Raw genomic sequence first — 20860 nt, 5'->3', positions numbered from 1 at the left:
AGAACTTCAGAAAGAAGTTTAGGACTGAAGTATTAAGAGGTGACAGCGTGGGCACTGGGAGATAAGGGAGACACAACTTTCAAGTTTGCAGTGCATTGAAAACTTTGTAAATGTTGCATTAACTGGAGCAGTTGCATATTGCACAGAACACACTATTGTACTGCCGTATTGAACCATGCTGCAGTTACATCATAGTAGCATTGGTGACTAAGTAATGGGCATGGAGGTATGATTATGGGTGAGAGGACGCATATTTGCCTTGCTTCAACTACTGTGAGTTTAGGGAGGGAAAATACCCCTACACTGAACCAAAGCTTTGATAACTGTGCAAACCAAGTGAAGAAGGTTAACAGCAGACATGTCCCTCTCTACAACAGCTCCCTTATTTCTTGATCCAAGTAATTATACGTTCATCTTTTTATTCATCTATTCTAATCAGTCTTTGATACCCACCATTTAAGCTTTACACTCTCTCATTAAGTCTTGCACTATTTCAATGCAGCCATCCATAATTATCTACCATCCATCCATCCATACATGTCACTCACCTATCCAGTAGCCACTCTTTCAAACATCCTGCTTTCACCTATCCATCCATTCACCCAGGTATCGTTTGTTACCATCCACCCATTCCTCACCGAGCATCGGCTTTTACCCATTCATCATTCACCCACTGAGGCATCCTTTCACCCCTTTCATCTATCCTTTCACCAACCCATGCATCTCCTATCACTCACCTTTGCATCTTTTCTTTTCATCCACACATCGTTTCACTCAAATACCATTTCACCAATTATTTCTTTTAGTCATTCATCTTTAGTTTGCTTTTCCATCAAGCCATCTTTTGTAGCGTTTGTTCATTATGAGCTTTTGTCTACTGATTTGCAGAGAGAGGGAATCATTAAGAACTCAACCCCGCTGCAGCTGCAGTGCTAAACCAGAGTCTTCACAGAAAACACTCTTGCAGTGAGTATATTAGAAATTGTCATTGAGAAAGAGCAAAATGACTTACCAGCACCAATTCCTGCTGCCACCAGTTCTCACCCTCCCACCCTTGCTGCATCTGGCCCACTGATGCTTCCACTTTCCCTTGCACTAGTGGTCAGTGTACCTGGAAAAAATGTTACACATTTTAGTTCCAACAAAATACAACCACAACAGATCATTAAAGTTCATTCTTCTTCTTCTGTCATTCCCTTTAGAAATATTGTCAGTTGTAAGAAAAGTTAGGTAGACAAATCAATCGGAAATGTTTCATAATAGAAGAGCTAAGTCACTGAAGCGCACTAAAAGGGTGGATAATATTTTTAATCTAGGAGAACCTATGGTGAGGTCTTGGTTGGCAAATAAAATGGGCATTAGCAAGAGAAAAAAAACCTTCACAAACATGCGTCGAAAAGCTGACTTGGGCATGTAATATTGCTGGTAGAGTTCCTGTCCTAAAAATCTGTCCTCTTAGTTTAAAGTACTAGTCTGAAAGATATAAAAGGTGAGAAGGGAAAGCTAAGTTTAGTAACCAAGCATAAGAAAGCTAGTACAGACAGGAGGAAGCCAGGTACAGAAACATGAAAATTAGATAAATGCAGGATAGATGGAATTTATTTACCAAAGCTTAGATAGAATGAAAATAAGTACAAAAAAGGTAGACAGGCACAATAAAATTAAAAGAAAACGTATTCATAGTGAGGAGAGGTGAAAATTAGTGAAATGATACTAATTTAACAGAAAGACGTACTGGTGGGCAGCAGATCCACAAGCATCTGATCTGGTGGTGACAGTGCCATCCTTGTCTCCTCCTAGATCGGCAGCTGATGTTGCCCTCTTCTTCTCTTTGGATGCTACAGTAATAAATAAAGAAGATAAAAAAAGCTTAGTGATACAGTTAATCTCCCAAAAATATCTTAACAGGCAGAGGCAATCACAGTAACATAGGAATTTCCTATATCAGATTACCAGGTCTCAACACCTCAACGCCCACCAGCTTGAGCAGGTCCTATTCCCAGTCTATGATGTCAGGCCAATGCTGAGTCAACTGCTGCTGGGTGCGCTGGACCCCAGTATGCCTAGGAAACAACCAGCGCACCCTCCTCCACAGCAGTTGACAGTCCTGAAGGGCGTACCCGCTCCCAGGCCAGTCACCTGCTGCCAGCATGGAGAGGAGTTGGCGCTGCACAAAAAGAATAGTGCTGTGTCCTCTGCCTCAGTGAAAATGGGGCATTCTGCACCCATTGGGTGCATCGTCGCCCACAAGTTAAGCGGCTAGCAGTCACATTGGCACCATCACTCCCTCTGCCGCCCTCTGCCAAAGCGCTGGGTGGGAAAAAGAAAGGGGAAGAAATTGAAGGTATGAGGCAAGAAAAAAATGAAAAAGGGAAAGGGAAAAGAAAAAAAACAATAAAGCATTCAAAAGTTGCAAAAACACACAAAATATATATAAAATACACAAACACAAAAACACACACTGATAAAACAAAGGAAAATGAGGGGTGAATAATTTAGAAAAGGAGTGGATGAAAAAATAGGGCAAGCACCATGCACAGGGACAGAGAAAACAAAATAGCCATACCAATGTGAACCGCGTGATATAGTTTGCACAATATTTGCAACGTGAAAACGCATATCGCGCTCCCCAATGTGAAAAACATAGTGCGAACGGGTGCGCCAAGAAAATTCGACCACTTAAAGAATTCCGCAGAGCTCACAGAGTTTTTAACCACTTTGAAGAATTCTACGTAGTTCCGCTCACCCCAAGTTGTCATTCAATAGTAGACCAATGCCATCTTCATTCCCACAGGTCATGCAGACATCTATTTGACAAATACTCAATAACACAACAATAAGAAATGATGCTCCTAAAACCTGCTATGTTGCTGACAACAGTACAGGAGCCTGGAGAAAGTGACATGGAAATACTCATGTCACACTAGAAACATATCAACAATGTACACTTTACCATGTGAAATTTGTCCTAATGGAGTCATGGAGGTAGTACCAATGTTTCTCAGATATGCTACACATTTGGCATGGAAATGTACACTGGAGGCAAAATGTGCATAATGTCAGGGAGATATGTGTCTAAAATCCACGACACAATGGATCACCAAGCCCCAGGGAAATCATCTCTAATGTCTAGCATCCCTCACAATGATATATTCGGATTGCATCAGTAGAAGCCACTAGTCCTTTGTATGTTGAAGAGGTCCAGATATTTGCAAGTACATGTAGAAGGCCCTCAAAACGTTTTGCTAATGGGAAGCTACATCACTGTCTCCAATTTGGTCCTGCAAATCCAAATGTCTGTTGGTGAATGGTTGTACCCAATCACATATGATTCCAACATAACAGCAAGTCACTCTTTGATGCATGCCTATAGTCAGGTAACAAACCTTTCCCATTACATAAGTGTAGTGCCCTTTTCCACATGATGCCACATCAATGCATGGAAATGCACATTGTGGGTGCACACTGTAGTCCTACCCGTCATGTCCCTCATTGCTACTGCAGTTGTACTTGCCAAATTACATGTTATGATTGGTGATGGTATGTGTGAGCCAACAATCAATGGTGATACACTCTTGTCTCTGGCACCACATGAAATGTATCCCCATTGCAAATGTCATATTACAAACACAGGCTGCATTGCACATATAAGGGAATGCAGAAATTATCCCATGAACACAGGTTGACCATGCATGAAACAGCAGTGTACACATTTTGTCAAAAGAGTAAGCAACACATGCTAACATGCAGGCACAAGGAATGTTGGCAACAATGATGGCACATAAATCATGTCAATGGACATTACCCACTTACCAAGGGAAAGTTCTCATCTGTAGCTGACCCAAAGAACAATGTAGGCTCTTTAACATGTTTTAACGGCCATTTTCACATGACAGACAGTAGAGAGGTACCAGCACTCATCACACACTAAAGACAAGTGGCCTCAGGGGGCAGATGCGAATTACTCACTTGACCAGAAGCATGACAAATGACAGTGATCCATCATTTATTTTTCTTTGGGCTGTAACACTGATGAGTAGTGGTCTCTAGTACAGAATTTACACCCACAACAACAACAAACATTACTTGGTTGATCAATGTAAGCAGCCATGTGTTGTCCCTGGAGAGTAAATTGTTTATGGAGTGTATACAGTTGTGTCCTAGGTCCCTGGGCCACGAGGAAAGGCACATCAGAATGCACCATATTACCTGTACACAATTACTCATCTACGGTGTCACACATGACTCATCCCTAATCGTCAAGTTGAGATGTCAGAACCTAACAAATTAACTTGGCTATGTGACAGCAGAAATATGCCTTGTACTCACCCCCTTGTGGCTGCTGTGTTTCAGTCACACCCCCATCAAGGTCCAGGTACACCACCGCCAGAATGTGGGCCATTAAGGGGTCACGGTCCGACATGCACCCTGCCACATTGTGAGGACAGCCCCAGCTGGACCTCTGTAATCTTCCAGGCCTTGCACCTTCCAACCTCTTGCAATAGTGAGCACTCCACCAGCTGTCGACCCCCAGAGTCTGCACCTTCTGGGTAATGACTCTCAAAAGCACCTTATTCTGATAGACGTTTACCTGTATGGATGCCGGACACAAATCAAGTGATTACAATCACACCTTTTTGCCCAAATGGTAGTGGCACACACATGTCAGAAACACCAAGCAAAAAATGGTAAATTTGTCAACACACCACAAGTTTAAAGCACACATGCCAATAATTACAGGGACATGAATACAGCATTTTGTATCCATCTGCAGAATAACCCACTACCCTGCTCATGGCCTATAATGACTAAGCCAGCCTACTCATATAAGATAGCTGAGGCTCCAGAAACTTGTATTGTGATGTGAGCCATAATGAAACACTACACATGTATGTGGTTTTTGAAGGGTAAACTCCTTAGGCCTGACTAGACAAACATATTCACAGTCTGTGAGATTGACTTACTGCATACAATCCCTACAGGTATCTTCCATAGAAGAGACTTCAGCTTTACACTTGAGTGACAATGAAGCACCTGGCATGGTGGATACAGAAAGTGTTTTCCCCCGTGCATGTGCAGACATGTGGCCTCCCAAATTCAGACTTGTGCCACTTCAGAGGGGGGTTCTGTGGTATGTACTTGTATTACAGAATACTCCTTTGGACTTAATTGTCTAAACTACAGAGATGACATCCAACATATAAAGGTATGCATTGTACAGCTTCTGATATTTGACTAAGCTACTGAGTTACATGTCATGGCCTCCCAGGAATCTACACATTACCTGCAATGTAGTTCTGTCATTTGTGCAATACAGCTGTACCGGACAATTATGACTTATGTGAATGTGACAACAGAGCTGTGGGAGTAAGGGACATGTCATGAGTGAAAGGCACATATTAATAATGATGCAAAATGCACATATGGACTAGTTCAGGAATGTATCTGTGTACACATTCCTAAGCTAGTCAATGGACTAAGGCATTCAGGGCAAGTTGTGCACTAGAGCATCATATTGGCCACATGACTGGATCCCCCATTCTGGACTATGGGCCAGATATATGAAAACTGGAGTTTGCGAATCGCAAATTGCGATTTTTAAGAAATCGCTATTTCCGAGTCACAATTGGCCATGTAACAAAATTGCGATTCGGAAATAGCGATTTCTTAAAAATCGCTATTTGTGGTTTGCGAGGCCCATTTACCGAATCGCAATTTGCATTATCGCAAATTGCATTTTTTTTGTGATTTGGTAAAAAATCACAAAATGCAAGAAAGTTTGAGAATGCACACCTGGAGGAGCCTGATGACATCACCAGCAGGAAATGAGTCATCCCAGGCAGTTTCAGGTGCCACACCCAAACCAGCATCCTGAGAGAGAGCAGCCCAGCCACACAGAGCAGCACTCAGAAGGAGCAAGAACACCTGAGCCAGGATGGATACCCCAGGCCAAGCACAGGAGAAGGCTGAAAGGAAGCGCAAGCTGAAATTCAGCGAACAGGAGCTTGAGGTTATAACTGAGGAGGTGGTGAGGAGCCATGACCGCCTGTTCGGAAAAAGCTCACTCCAGGTGCCTGAGAGTGAAAAGAGGAGATTATGGCTGGACATACAGTCCAAAATCTGTGCCAATGGAGTGGCACAGTGCTCCATCGAAGAGATCAAAAAAGGTGGTACGACCTGTGCTCCCGTGCAAAGGAGAGGGTGGCAAGGAGACTTGCGGAGACCAGGGGTACAGGTGGCGGACCACCAACAGAAGCACCATCAACACCATTGGAGGACCTAGTGGAGTCCACACTCCTCCCTAAAGCTGTGACTGGGGTCATAGACATCGCCACCTCCAGCACACCGAGTACCAGCCAAGATAGGCGCAATATTGTATATGCACAAAAGCCCCTTAGAAATTAGCATTTAATGTGAAACAGTGTGTGAAGTAGTCCAGTCCACATCTTAGAAGCAGCACAACAATGCATTATGGGAGTGGCAGTCCACAAACTAGTACTGAAAGTAGCATAGCAATGTAATTAAGTACAGTGACACCCAAAGTAACACAACACACACAACACCATGTAGAGCAGTACCTGTACCTTTATTGCCATTGTCTGACAGATAATGTAACATACAGAACTGACATGCTGCATATTGTTGTTGCAGGTGGGCCAGGCCCAGCAGCCACACCATCTACATGTGTAGGCGAGACAGACACCCATCAGCCCTCAGATTCCAACACCAGTGGGTCCCTCCACATGTCGACTGTCCGACGCACGCCCAGGGCACTGCCACTGCCAGAGCTCAGCAACGACTCTGATGAGCAGCAGGAAGGGCCAAGCACACCATCAGCACAAGACAGGCCCAGCCAGATTCTGGAGGGCCGGGGTCAGCCAACCACAGCACCACGCAGGATTGTGACAGAGTCCCGGGCTGTCCGTGACCTCTGCCAGGAGCTGCGCCATGAGAGGGTTAGCCGGCGCAGACAGGAGCACAGATTCCGGACAATGTTTGGCAGCTACTGCAGGTCCTCTAACAGGATGGCAAATTCCACTGCATTGATCGCCTGTCGTGCAGTGGCTGCACAAGTGGAGGCTGCACATAGCAGCAGGGACGTTGTCCAGGGACTTGTTCAGATCACGAATGTGATAGAACACATAATGGGACAAAGATCAGCCACTCCAAGTGAGGTAGCACTGGAGGACACTGAGGACAGTTCCAGCCTCAGCAGTGTTTCCGTGCCAGCAGCAGACACCAGACGGCGCAGTGCCAGGCACAGCACTGCCACTGAAGGTGACAATAGAGGTGCCAGTGACGTAACTGGGCACCCGAGTGGTGTGCGTGGGAGAAAAAAAAAACTCTTGCTGCGATTAGACTGCTGTTGCCACTATGAGGAAATAGTGCATTACTCTGGTCATTAGTTGTTTTGCGTTTGTCACATCACCTGTTTCATTTATAACTCACTCATACATTACCTGATGTAAGGTAATAAATTTATATCACTACAGGTACAGTTGTCAGTGGATTTGTGTCATTCATACTCACGTCTGAAATGGTTGTGTGTGATGTCGGCACGCCTTTGCCTTCCCTCTGCTGCACTGGTCCTGTCTGCTGGCTGTAAAGGTGGTATGGGATCGTCATCCTCATCTGATTCAGTGTCACTGATTTCTACAGGTATGCCACTGGTTGTAGCTATATTGTGCAAGATTGCACAAGTAGCCACTATTCTACATGTAGTCTCTGGACTGTACTGTAGTGCCCCTCCACTTTTGCGGAGGCACAGGAAGCGACTCTTCAGCAGTCCAAATGTGCGCTCCACCACGTTGCGGGTTGCCCTGTGTGCTGCATTGTATCTCCGTTCAGCTGGTGTTGTAGGATTGAGGTAGGGCATCATCATGTAGGTGCACACTGCGTAGGCACTGTCTCCTGGAAGGAACAGAGGGTATAAAGAGTAAGTGAGCCATCTGACGTCACAACGGCATAAACGCGCCAGTGTACAGAGGGACAAAACCTAGTAGATATCCTTCACCAAACTCCCCAGCTAGCAGTCTTGTGTAAATGCCGCTGTGGCAAAAGATATACGAATCATGTTTGCACCCTGGGTACTTGGCCACAAGATCTGTTATGATATAGGAGGCATTGCATATCACCTGAATATTCATGGAATGTTGGTATTTACGGTTTCGGTACACATACTCTGTGGCTGATGGCGGACATATTGCCACATGTGTGCCATCTATGCAACCTTGGACGTGAGGGAACTGTGCTATCTGGTAAAACTCTATTTTTGTCTGCTGTATTTTCTGTGGGGTGTGGGGGAATCTGATGTACTGTTGTAGTTTGGCTCACCATGGCGTTGATGAAAGAAGTAAAAAACCTGGAGAGGGTACTCTGTCAGACCCCTCCAGCTGCTGCTATGACCCCTTGATAGCTCCCTGAGGCGGGTAGGTGCATAATACCTGCACATGGGTGGGTATGCTATGACTCCTATGTGTTGCGCGCTGCAGTATGGGTTGTAGCTCAGCTATCAGGTCAAGTATCATGGCTGAGTTCAACCTATACCTCTCATATATTTCCTCCTCTGTCAGGTCAAAAAGTGTAATGCGCACTCTGAAAATGCGCTCCTGTCTTCTCCTCCCTCTCCTTTAACCTGCCATGATCCTCATCCTCCTCGCCATGACGTAGAGTGCAGCCATTGTGGAAAAGAGTCTGAGGTATTCTGGGCCTCTTTATATAGGTTGCACCTGGTTACCACCTGGTTTCAGTTCATGGTATTTTCATGTGCAAAATGCCAATCTGCGAAAAATCTCAATTTGCGATTTGGATTTTGCGAATCGCATTTTGTTCCTCGCAAATTCCTACTGGAAATACCGAATCGCAAAATGTGACTCACAAAACCAGCTCACAACGCAAAAAATCGCAAAAATTGCGATTTCTTATTTTCGGTCTGCGAATGCCTTTCATGCATCGCAGACCACGTTTTTGCACTCGCAAAAGGCCAATTTTTGCGATTCGCACCGTTTGCGAGTGCAAAAACTTTTCATACATCTGGCCCCATGTCCCATACTGGGAGATATATTTGACAGGCCCTAGTATCTGCAGGCTGGGCATACAGAACCTACATGATACTCACATTTCCATCACTTCCATGTATGACAGCACATGATGTGCCCATCATCAACTTGATTTTTGCTTTGTGTGGCAACTTGAAGGGCAGACTGAGTCATTATTAGGGGTGGGAGATGACGTCTGCTCTGCTCACAGAGTTTCAAGAGTTTTTTGCAATCCACGCTCCGCTTAGAGCACGGAGTTCTGAAAAACTATGCAGACCAGAGTTTTTTCCTAGCTCGGGCTCACCAACATTATGTTTGTGAGTGAGGAAAATCTTACTCCAGACATCCTCCCTGCAAGATTTTTCAACGTGGTCTGTTGTGGATGGTCACTATCGCCTGCATTGAGAAACCATCTGTTCGCGTTGAGAAAGCTGCCACTCAAGTAGAAAATCTGCTTGAGTGGCAGAAAAGAAGCAGCACCGTCTTGCACGTGGTGCAGTTCACGCTGCTTTTACAGCATGGGACAAAGACCTAGTGCTAAAAATCAGCACAAACAGCGTGACCTTACACAATCCACCATTTTTCAGAACTCCTGTAGCATGGCAGAGGTTCTTGGTCACTTCATGGAGTTCTGTGTCACAGAACTCCACGAACTCCACCCAGGCCTAGTCATGCTATGCCTTCCAGACAACAGTATTGCAAGGCCCGATGTGGGTTGAAACTTCTGTGGCACTATACACATTGCTTACAAGATCCCCAAATGACTTAGACAAGATACATACACAACTCATGCTGTCATGCACATATTTGTTGTGTAACATATACAGCCATCACAAAGAAATAAATGTCATTGGACGGCTCTAAACTCTCCTTGCCTAATTATATGCATCCAACAATAGGAAGATCTAGGACACCAAAAACACATAACACAACGCAATGTGAATGTTAACAACATATAGTACTGTTCGCCAATATCCGCACCATGTGCATCCCATTGATACCATGCAGGCTGCAAAAAAAGGTACACAAGAAGTCCAACTGGCACACAGGGGCTGATTGTAGCCTGTGAAGAGGGAAAGAATTGTGTTGAATAGATTCACTTGTGCACATGAGGTACTGACCTGCTCCTCTGATGAGACATAGAACTGACCATACAAAGGAAAGATCTCATTTGCAAGCCTCTTCAACTCCTCGCAAGAGGAGGAGGGGACCTATCATCTTCTGGATGTAGCAATATTGCTCTCAGCGGTGGCACACAGCAGCTTAAGTAGGGGAGGTTTTGCAGGCAGCAGTGTCAGTAGTCAAGTGAGTGAATTTGCATGTCGGTCACGTCCGCCACATAGGCGATCATTACCGCTGATGGATATAGCCATTGTGCAGTGACCAGCACAGGCAACAAGTTAGCCTATGGTTGTAAATGCCACTGTTGGAACGCCTACTGCCTGGACGACTTACACCAGCAATTACGGGCGGTTCATAATGTCCAGTAGCAGGTGAAAATACTGTATATGGCTGTGTAAAGTGCATCACACATAGAATATATGTGTAGGATTATCACAAACATCCTCATGCTGTCTTTTTAAATAGATCCTACTACACAACCACCAGTGTAGTGTGTTGCAGGGCATACATGTCATAAGACTGAGGTGCACGGTCCACCACCACCGACGGTAGTTTTTGGCAGTCAGAAAATGCAGTCACATTCTGGTGGGCAATTTTGTAGCATATAGTTGGGTATCACCCAAATCCATGTTGTGGACATGTGTAGATAACAATGGGGCTCACATGTGACCCTTGTGTAGTTGCCAACTGGGATGTGTACTGTATTATTGTCAGCTGAGTGTCAATTCCTCGGGATCTGTATGAAGGGTGTGGGATCGGGTCAGCGAGGGAAGGAGACCTGAAAAGAAATATGGTTACACAATTCTCATAATAATCTCTATTGATCCATAGAAATTCCAGGCTTTGATAATATTGCCGCAACAGTAACTCTTTATGACAATCATTTGAATTTCTTTCCCATAATCATTACTTTCCTAAAGCTTTTGAATATTCCTTAACATCCACATTCATGCATACCAAAACAACATACATTTCAATAAAACTGCCAGGAAAAAAGCTTCCTTGAAACAACTCAAGAAACCTCGTTCATCAAATATCAACGTGCTAGTGAATTGTGCAATTGCCAGAGATAATTGGTCACTTTCGGATAATTTCAATTCACTACTTAGTTATCCCCGAAGTATTCCTTTCCAGGATGCGCTCGATAATGAGCCTTGCAAAGCAAAGGTAATTAAACCTTACCTTACAGAACCAGGCCTGTTCTGAGTCAGCGCATGAGGGAAGAATCTTCCTTGTGCAAGGTGCACACCAGAAGGATCGGGCAAAAAACACCCGAAAATCAGACGCTTGATTAATGCAGCCACGGCAAAGAATGACGAGGGAATGGAAGTCCTGCGGAGCAAGCATCTCATTGCAAGGTCATCCCAAGTAGAGAAAACCAGGAATCGATGGAGGAAGACAGGAAACCAGCTCACCTTCGAGAGGATCCAGAAAGAATAGTGAGAACCGGTTGTTGGGTAGGGCGGGGTTTATACCGGCTGCACATCCATTATGGCATCTATGCAGCTTGCTGGGAAATGTAGTCTCTTAATGGCTACTACACATCTAAAAGGGAAAAATGTAGCATAACAACAATAAAGATAGGAAACCAAATACAGACAGCTGAAGAACAACAAGCATTATCTCTAATCATGTACAATGAACTGTAGTTGTGAGAATGTGTGGAGTTGAACATTTTGGAAACAGTTTGGGAGCTGATACTCTGCAATATTCAGTCAAAGGCTGCTTGATAAGATAGCTTTTGACACATTCCCACCTTGATTATATTTCTTTGTTTGTGTCAGTTTCCTTGCAATGTACTTTGTTTTCAAGATGCTTGCTATGTGACTTGTGTCATAGGTATGGTTTCAAGCCTATTCTCCTTGTTTTGTTCTTTGTACAAGTACCTTCACCATGACATCTTCATATGGGCATTTCAGAGTGCCACTGGCAGGCATGTCATGTTGTTCTAACATACAAAGTAGACATTGATTGTTCCAGGCAACAAAGGTCACAGAGTTTGGGTGTGTGAGACCTGTACCAAGACGCATGCATCATGTGTATCATCACGTGGTCATCACATATGTAGTCCTAGCTTATGACCAAGTAATTTTTCCTTCACATTGGCTAAACACTTTTTGTATGACCTGTATGTAGCTGTAGATGTGTTTCATCATTGTAGGCCACAGTGCCTGTGCCACAGCACTTACATATGTTTGTGTCATACCATCAGATGCATGGGAAATAGATGATGATGGTTCTGTGTTCGGGGACTGTTGTACTGTCATCTGTCTGTACCTTGGATTATGTGATGTTTAATTACTTTGGTGTGGTATGTGATAAGGATCAAGCTGCTGACACCAACCACTCCAATGTTTGCCTATTATAGAGGACAATGTGTGACAAATCCCTCCCTTCCGAGGTCGTGGTTCTGTATCCATCAATATGTTAATTTACTCAGTATGAGTCAATCAATAGTTCAGACATATTGACAGTGTATATGCTGAATGCTGTAATAGAAAATTTAGTTTGACCAGACACTTGCATTTGTGTCTTTGTGTGGGAGGGTTGTAATCCTGAACTGGACACTGTGTACAAGCAATATATCCTATCAAATCGAAATTAGCAGACAAAGAGTCAGTGATGGTTGATTTTATTCTACAGCTACAACTAAATAAAACATTTTTTTGTTAAATCTGTTTATTGGTGTTTTAGCTTGGATACAACACACATAGGAAGACAACACTGTATAAATGTTCTATTACATATCGTGAACGAGCTGCAATACAACCATGCACAGAAAGTGAACACTAGGACTATGGAAAAGAGAAACATATTTGTACCAGCAGGGCATCGCCTGTTATAAAAAATAAGGCATAAATAAGGTGGTGCATCGTGCGTGGATCGAATATTAATATAAATATTATAACACATCTTTACAAACAGAAAGTCAAAGATACATGTGCTAATAATTGAGCATATAAAATTCTAAGATCAGAGACATCATGGGTCATAATGTAATCCGACAGAGGAAAAATATAGTAAGCTACAGGAACCAATAAGATCATATTACAATGAAAACAACAATAAAGAGCTACTTGGTGAAGAAGAGGCACATCAGCAAACAGTTTGGATAGGCACATCATAGAGGAAAGCGCAATAGATTCACGTGAAATATTTACATTTAGAGAGGGGGGAGGCAATAAGTGATGCAACACGGCAATTGTAAAGTAGGGGTGAGACGATGTGAGAGAGCAGGGAGTTCAGAGCATGAAAACGGCTGGCGGGTCGGGACTATGGAACTGACCTATGCAATAAGTTTAGCTGGGATTGGCTGGGGTGTCCACACAGAGTGAAGCGATGGGGGCAGGAGCGGCTAATTTATCTTCTACTTTCACTAAATACGTGTCCCATAATGTAATCCCACCTACACCCCCACGTTTGCGGCTGTCACATTCAAGTGCTTGTGCTTCAGCCGTAGCCCAGTGTAGCACCCCTCAAAGCCATTGCGATATATCAGGAGGTTTCAGAGCCTTCCAGCTCATAGCAATCAAGCGTTTAAAGAGGATAAGGGCGAGATCCACAAACTTTAAATAATACTTGGACAATTTAGATCTGCGAGTTATCCCTAAGAGACATAGAATTGGGTCTAGAGGGATGAGAACGTCAACAATATCGGAGATATGTTGTACAATGTTTGCCCAGGTCAGCGCATTCCCATGTCATATGTAGGAAGGTGGCGTTGTCCTGGTCGCATCGTGGGCACACGAGAGAGCTCCCGGAAATATTTGATGCAGTCTATGAGGAGATAGGTAAGTTTGATGGATGTAATTCAAATGTGTAAATTTCAGTCTAGCATTCCGCGAAACGTATTTGACTTGTTGTAAGGCCATCGTCCATTGGGGGTCTGTGAGGGCCACTCCCAGGCCCTGGTCCCATTTAGATCTGCTATGGGAATGGGGTAACACAGGTGTATCTCTCAGTAGGGCGTATAAATTGGTAATTGCTTTCCTTTCCCCCTGTCAGGGTCAATAAATGGTGGAGTATGGTGTGAACTGGATGTTCTAAGGAGCTGAGGCACCATATTTGTCGAACTACAGCCTGTAGAGCTGCATGGGCTAGGAATTGTCCGGGATCTAAGCGATAGAGGGTACTGAGTGCTTGAAAAGTATGCAGTTTCCCATCTCCAAATAACTCACCGACGCGGAACAGCCCTCCCTCGCGCCACGCACAAAAATCATATCGTCGCTGGAGGTCATGAACCTGAGGCAGCTCCCAGAGCGGGAGCTCCGGGGAATAGGGAAATCGCTGTCGCCGTCTGCGGATAACCTTAACCCAAGTGGCCTTCGCCATGCAGAGGAGCAAGCCCACACGTGTGCTGGGCTGAGGATGGCTAAAGGGCCAATGTAACACCCCCGTGCCACCTGTCATCTGGCGGATCATGGTCCCCTCCATGGAAGGGGTCTCTGATAGCCAAGTCATAAGCCAGTGGAGTTGAGCCGCAGCATAATAACGGCACAAATCCAGAATCGCCATACCCCCCTCCTGAGTTGGGTGGTGTAATACATCAAGGGAAACCCGTTTGCGGCCCGAGCCCCAAATGAGGGAGGTCAATAAACTGTGTGTGGCTGCGAAAAAAGGTCGCCCGGGAGGAATGGAAGGGCAATGAAGAGATTTAAGAACCGGGGAAGTTTTAGCATTTTGGCAATAGCCCCTCTACCCATCGGGGAGAGAGGCAAACGCAGCCAAAAGGGCATGGACCCATGAATGGAAGAGAGCACTCTATTATAATTGCCTTCCCCAAAATCTGTGGCAGTGTGATAGACATCTACACCGAGATAGCAGAAGCTGTCAGCCACCCACGGGAGTCTGTCCTGGGGAGAAAACCGAGGTGCAGCGTCATTATTTCTACAGAGGGAAAACATACAGGACTTACCCCAGTTCACTCGAAGGTCAGATAATTCACCGAAATGTTCTAACAGGAGGAATAAATTGTCCAAGGCAGTGGTCCTATCACGCAGGTAAATTAGTACGTCATCAGCGTATAACGAGGTAATGTGCCAGTTACCATCTACCCACAAGCCCCATGAAGCTTCCTCCTGCCATAATCGTATAGCAAGAGGTTCCATTGCCAGGGCGAAGAGTATCGGTGACAGGGAGCAACCCTGCCGGGTCCCCCTTTGAATGGGAAAGTAATCAGATACGCAGTGTCCAGTACGATCCCTAGCACAAGGAGCTGTATAGAAAAGTTTTATCCATCGCAACATCTGGGGACCAACACTAAAACACCACAATACCCACAATAAATACAGCCATCCCAGAGTATCAGATGCCTTTTCAAAATCGAAAGACTCCGCCACCGGACAACCGTCCCTCCCGGACAGTGTATCAATGAGGTGACAGAGACATCGAACGTTACCATGAGTAGTTCTATGAGGGACAAATCCATTTTGGTCGGGATGAATCAGGAAGGAAGAAGGGGGAGCAACCTGTTAGCCAATAATTTACTAAGGATCTTATAGTCATTATTGAACATGGAGAGGGGACGATAGGAGCCCACTTCAAGGAGATCCTTACCAGGCTTTGGAAGGACCACAATAGGGGCTTCATTCAATGTGGAGGGGAGCGCACCTCGTTGGTACGATGCCTCGTACAAAGTCAATAATTTGGGTGCGAGCTTGGTCCCCTAGGAGGCATAAAACTCTACGGGGAGACCGTCTGGACCTGGAGTCTTCCCTCTAGCCATCTGTTGTAGTACGAGGATCACCTCATCAATTTGTAGTGGGTGGTCCAGGTCCTGTCTCTGTTGTTGTGTAAGGGAGGGCACCCGAAGATCGCTTAATAACGGATGAAGATCAAACGTAGGGGGGGGTCGGTCGCGCTGTATATAGATTTTTAAAATAATGAGCAAAGGCTGCGTTAATTGCTTCCTGCGTATTGACCACTACACCATGCTCGTTACGGATTGCACCTAGTACTGTTCGTGGAACCTCAGAACGCAGTAACCACGCTAATATACGTCCTGGTTTGTCACCCTCTCTGTGTTGTTGTAGAGAGTATGTCTTATAGTCCAATTTGCTGAGTCTGTGGGAGTCCTCCCGGTGTTGGTGGTGCCGCGCGGACAAACATTGACGGGCGGAGGGAACAGTGACAGCTGCCACTTCCAATTGCCGTATTTCGTGTTCAAGCTTCCCCACACTGCGGGTAAGGGCCGATCTCACTCCCCAGGAAGAGGCCATGCAATGGCCCCGAATCACAACCTTCATAGCATCCCATTCTATTCTGGGGTCCCCAACAGAGCCTTCATTATGTTTAAAATATTCCATAACGGTGGTAACGAGTTGAGTTTTAAACGGCGCGTCTTGGAGAGCTGCCACTTGCAGCTTCCATAGTGGGATTTGCGGCCTGGCTGGCCCCCATTGGAAAGACACCCTAAGAGGATTATGGTCCGACCAAGTTCTATCCAGATATTCAGAGCTACGGACGTGTGGCCACAGAAGGGAATTACAAAAAATATAATCTAGCCTAGTGTGTATATGGTAGCCAGGGGCACAATACCAGTATTCCCTATCGTCTGGGTGATGTAAACGCCATATGTCAGATTGGTGCATAGTGTGTGACCAGTGTCGAAAATGTTTAGTGGCTAGGAGACCAGGGGTGTTTGACAGAGGAGGAGTCGAGCGATCCATTGCAGTGTGTTGAATACAATTAAAATCACCACCCCAGAGACTGGGAGTATTGGGATCTAACAATAAGGTACGAGTTAAATCATTGAAAAACGTGCCTTGTAGGGTTTTAGGGCCATATACAGAAGTCAAGAGAATGGGGCTCCCATTTAGAAGGCTGTCCAATATGACATACCAACCATCCTGATCCATATGAGACCTAGTTTTAGTGAATGGTACCTCCGGCGCGAGCCATATCAGGGCGCCTCTGGCATACGCAGAGTAGCCAGCACCAAAAACTTGACCCTTCCAGCGCCGCTGCAATTTGAGTAATTCACCATGAGTGAAGTGTGTTTCTTGCAGGCAGGTGATATGGATAAGGCGCAGTGGAAGGTAAGTGTAAATTCTATATCTTTTTATGGGATTTCCCAATCCATGGATATTCCAGGTTAATATATTATAGTACGAAGACATAGGTAGTTAGAAAAAAAAGGCATAGTAGTACCCTCCCCTCCCACCCCCCGAACTCCCAAAAAGAAGCGATCACCCTCATGTTAAACACCAAGCAGACTCTAACTACAAAAAACATCAGAACAACTTCCAGAACCCAGTCCTGTATCGCAACAGATAGCATGTCACAACCCCATAAAAAAGGAACAAAAACACATAGAACTTTATGAGAAACAGCTCTGACAAAGAGATAGTGTACATGCAGTATCCCCTGTGGTCGGGGGGTTGTATGTATCATAAAGTGCAACAAAGAGCATCCCAAGGACCCCGGAGTAACAACATACAATTGTGCTCGGGGCCACGAGAGAACAGGAGGCGCCACTAATATGGAGGCTTGGGACAACAAAAAATGGACAGAACATCACCAATATTCCCGTAGGTTGTGGTGTGTCAAAGATCATCAGCCAGTCTCGGAGTCATCAAGGGGGCACGTTCATCACCAGAGGCCTTGGAGGGTGACGTGGCCCCAGTATCTGAATCGGAGGGGAACTGAAACTTGTCGGATAAAGCCAAAAAGGAGTTATGAGAGAAGTGCGCCGTTTCCTGTATCGCTTTCTCTTGTTCAGTAACCGCTTGAGCACGAGAAGGACCAACTTTACTTGATTTCCGCTTGCGTCGTTTGGAATGTGGGGTCAGCCAAGTGGTGTCTTCCAGAGTATCTGAAGCTGAGTGCACCAAACCCTTCGCATGCAACCAGGTCCACATATTGGGGATTGAAAAAGTCTAGTGGCCTCACCGTCAATCACTCGCAATTTAGCTGGGAATAAGAGTGCATATTTATAATTTAGTTCTCAGAGGCATTGTTTTATTTTGGTGAAGGAGTTACGTTTCGCCTGTACTTCAGCGGTTCGCCCGCCAGGAACAGGATGGCGGTAGGGGGTGCCGCGGGGCCCCTGGGGGCCCCTGCCGTGCCCATGCCAATGGCATGGGCACGGCAGGGGCCCCCGTAAGAGGGCCCCACAAAGTATTTCAGTGTCTGCCTAGCAGACACTGAAATACGCGACGGGTGCAACTGCACCCGTCGCACCTTCCCACTCCGCCGGCTCAATTCTGAGCCGGCATCTTAGTAGGAAGGTTGTTTGCCCTGGGCTGGCGGGCGGCCTTTTGGCAGCCGCCCGCCAGCCCAGGGCAAATCCCAAAATACCCTCAGCGGTCTTTCGACCGCGGAGCGGTATTTTGGTGGGGGAACTTCGGCGGGCGGCCTCCGCCGCCCGCCGAAGTTAGAATCACCCCCTAAGTCTCTATCGTGGAAATTCAATAACCGGGCAATAATAGGTCGTGGCGGTACCCCTGGGCGAGGGGTTCTGCCGGGGACTCTGTGCGCTCTCTCCACGGAGAAAAATTTGGGAGGCTTGCCGTCTAGGATGTGGTCAATCAGCCATTGCTCCACAAAGAGTTCATTATTGGGTGATTCAACCTGCTCAGGAAACCCTACAAGTCTAATGTTATTCCGACGAGACCTGCCCTCGGCGTCCTCTGCGCAGTTATGTAGGGTAGTAAGATCCAATTGCATTTGTGTCAGTTGGAAATGCAATTCTTGCACCGTGGGACAGAGGGCTGCCAATGAGGATTCCATTTCCTCCACGCGATCAGTCAATTTACGATGGTTGGCCCGGAGTAGAGTAACGTCTGTGGCGATTGTGTCAATTCTGGTTTCCAAGGACGTTTTAGTGTCGAGGATAGCTTGAAGAACCTTATCGAATTGGGCAGAATGGGATTTGAGTGTAGCGTCCAGCTGTGCCAGGGTCTCCAAGACTCCCCCTTCCTTTAAGGGGAGATCAAGCTCAGGCCCCGGAGCCCTAGATGCCTTAGGTTTGTCCATCATTGCCGCCCAAAGAGGAATACAGCGGAGCAACAGAGAGGAACACCAGGTAAGCAAAGTAAGTGTTGTGCTGCTACTCATGACCCAGGATTGGTGGGTACTAGATGGTAGACACTTTGCTGGGGACACAGATTGGGGAGTGAATGGTTGCCTGTGATGTTGATACAACAGGGTTGGGAGGTGATGCTGTGGGCACAGTGAGACTTACTGTTGCTATCTGACCAGGTTGTCCAGATGGGCAAGAACTGTCCTCCAGGTCCATAAGTCCAGGAGTCTCATTTTCAATCAGGGCTTCATATAGGAGTGTAGTGCCAGTCTGCTCCGTGGCATCTATGTGCCTAGTGGCATCATGACATGTTGTTGTAAAGCGTCCAATGTTACTGGTTGTACTGTGACATCTACCTCCAAATGTTTAGAGTTACAGTAAGCAGAGACCTTGTACAAGGTTTAGTTGTGGTTAATCCAATTGTAGCAAGTAACCATGGTATTGGGTGATTTGACATGACATATGTGAAGCATACCAACCCAATTTGACTCAAGCCGTTGCTGAGATGTGCAGATCAGTTGCACTTGGGAGGATGGCCCGAAAATGGCATCTTGCCACAAGCGCAGGCAAAACAGTGGCTAGGCAAGACATGGCTTTGACCATTTGGAGGCCTAGTTGGTTGTGATGCAGGCAGTCGCAGGACTTTGTTGTATATGTGACTGGAGTCACCATGTGCACAGTGCTGTATCAATGTGTCTGCTGCCAATACCAATCTGGTGATGCAGCTTGAGGCCCTATGAATACTTGTTGTACATACAGAGTAAGGTGGCATTCCTATCCTCAAAAATGTCACCTTTGATCAGCAAATCTAGATGGAACTATGTCAACAGACACGTCTCTGATTTGTGCATGATCTGTGCTTGATCACTCCCAGGTGAGTATACTTCATTTGGTAGCTGGCAAACAGGAGTATTTGGACTAGTGACCACGTTGCTGGTGTTTGGAGTTACAGAAACAGGACATGCTGGGAGTTGCAGTCAGGTCAATGCCTGTTCTACACACACTATGCAAATGGTATTCCCCCAGCTGAGTACACTTCATTTGAGAGTTAACAAACAGGGGTCTATTGACAAGTGACCACTGGGCTGATGGCTGGAGTTAGAGGAACAGGGCCTCCTGCTAGTTGTAGTCATGTCACGCTCTCTACTGCCCAACAATTAACAAATGGTATCCTCCCAGGTGAGTAAACTTCATTTGAGAGTTTCCAAACAGGGATATATGGGAAAGTGTTCATTGGGCTGGTGGTTGGAATTGGAGAAATAGGGCCTAAAGGGCTTTTCAGTCATGTCACTCTCTCTAATTCTCAACGCTTTACAAATGGTATCCTCCCAAGTGAATGCATTTCATTTGAGAGTTAAAAAACTAAGGTATATGGGCAAGTGTACACTGGGATGGTGGTTGGATTTACAGAGACAGGGCCTTCTGACAGTTGTAGTCAAGTCACTTCCTCTACTTCCCAACACTAGACAAATTGTATACTTCTAGGTGAGTAAACGTCATTTGAGAGTTAACAAACAGGGGTATATGGACAAGTGACCACTGGGCTGGTAGTTGAAGTTAGAGAAACAGGGCTTCCTGCTAGTCAAGTCATTTTACTCCCTCTACTTTCCAACACATGACAACTGGTATCCTCCCAGGTGAGTAAAATTCATTTGAGAATTAACAAACAGGGGTATAT

Source organism: Pleurodeles waltl, chromosome 6 (genome assembly GCF_031143425.1).
Source record: "Pleurodeles waltl isolate 20211129_DDA chromosome 6, aPleWal1.hap1.20221129, whole genome shotgun sequence".
Taxonomy (NCBI): Eukaryota; Metazoa; Chordata; class Amphibia; order Caudata; family Salamandridae; genus Pleurodeles; species Pleurodeles waltl.
The sequence above is the reverse complement of the archived record's forward strand: the minus strand, read 5'-3'. Positions refer to the sequence as shown.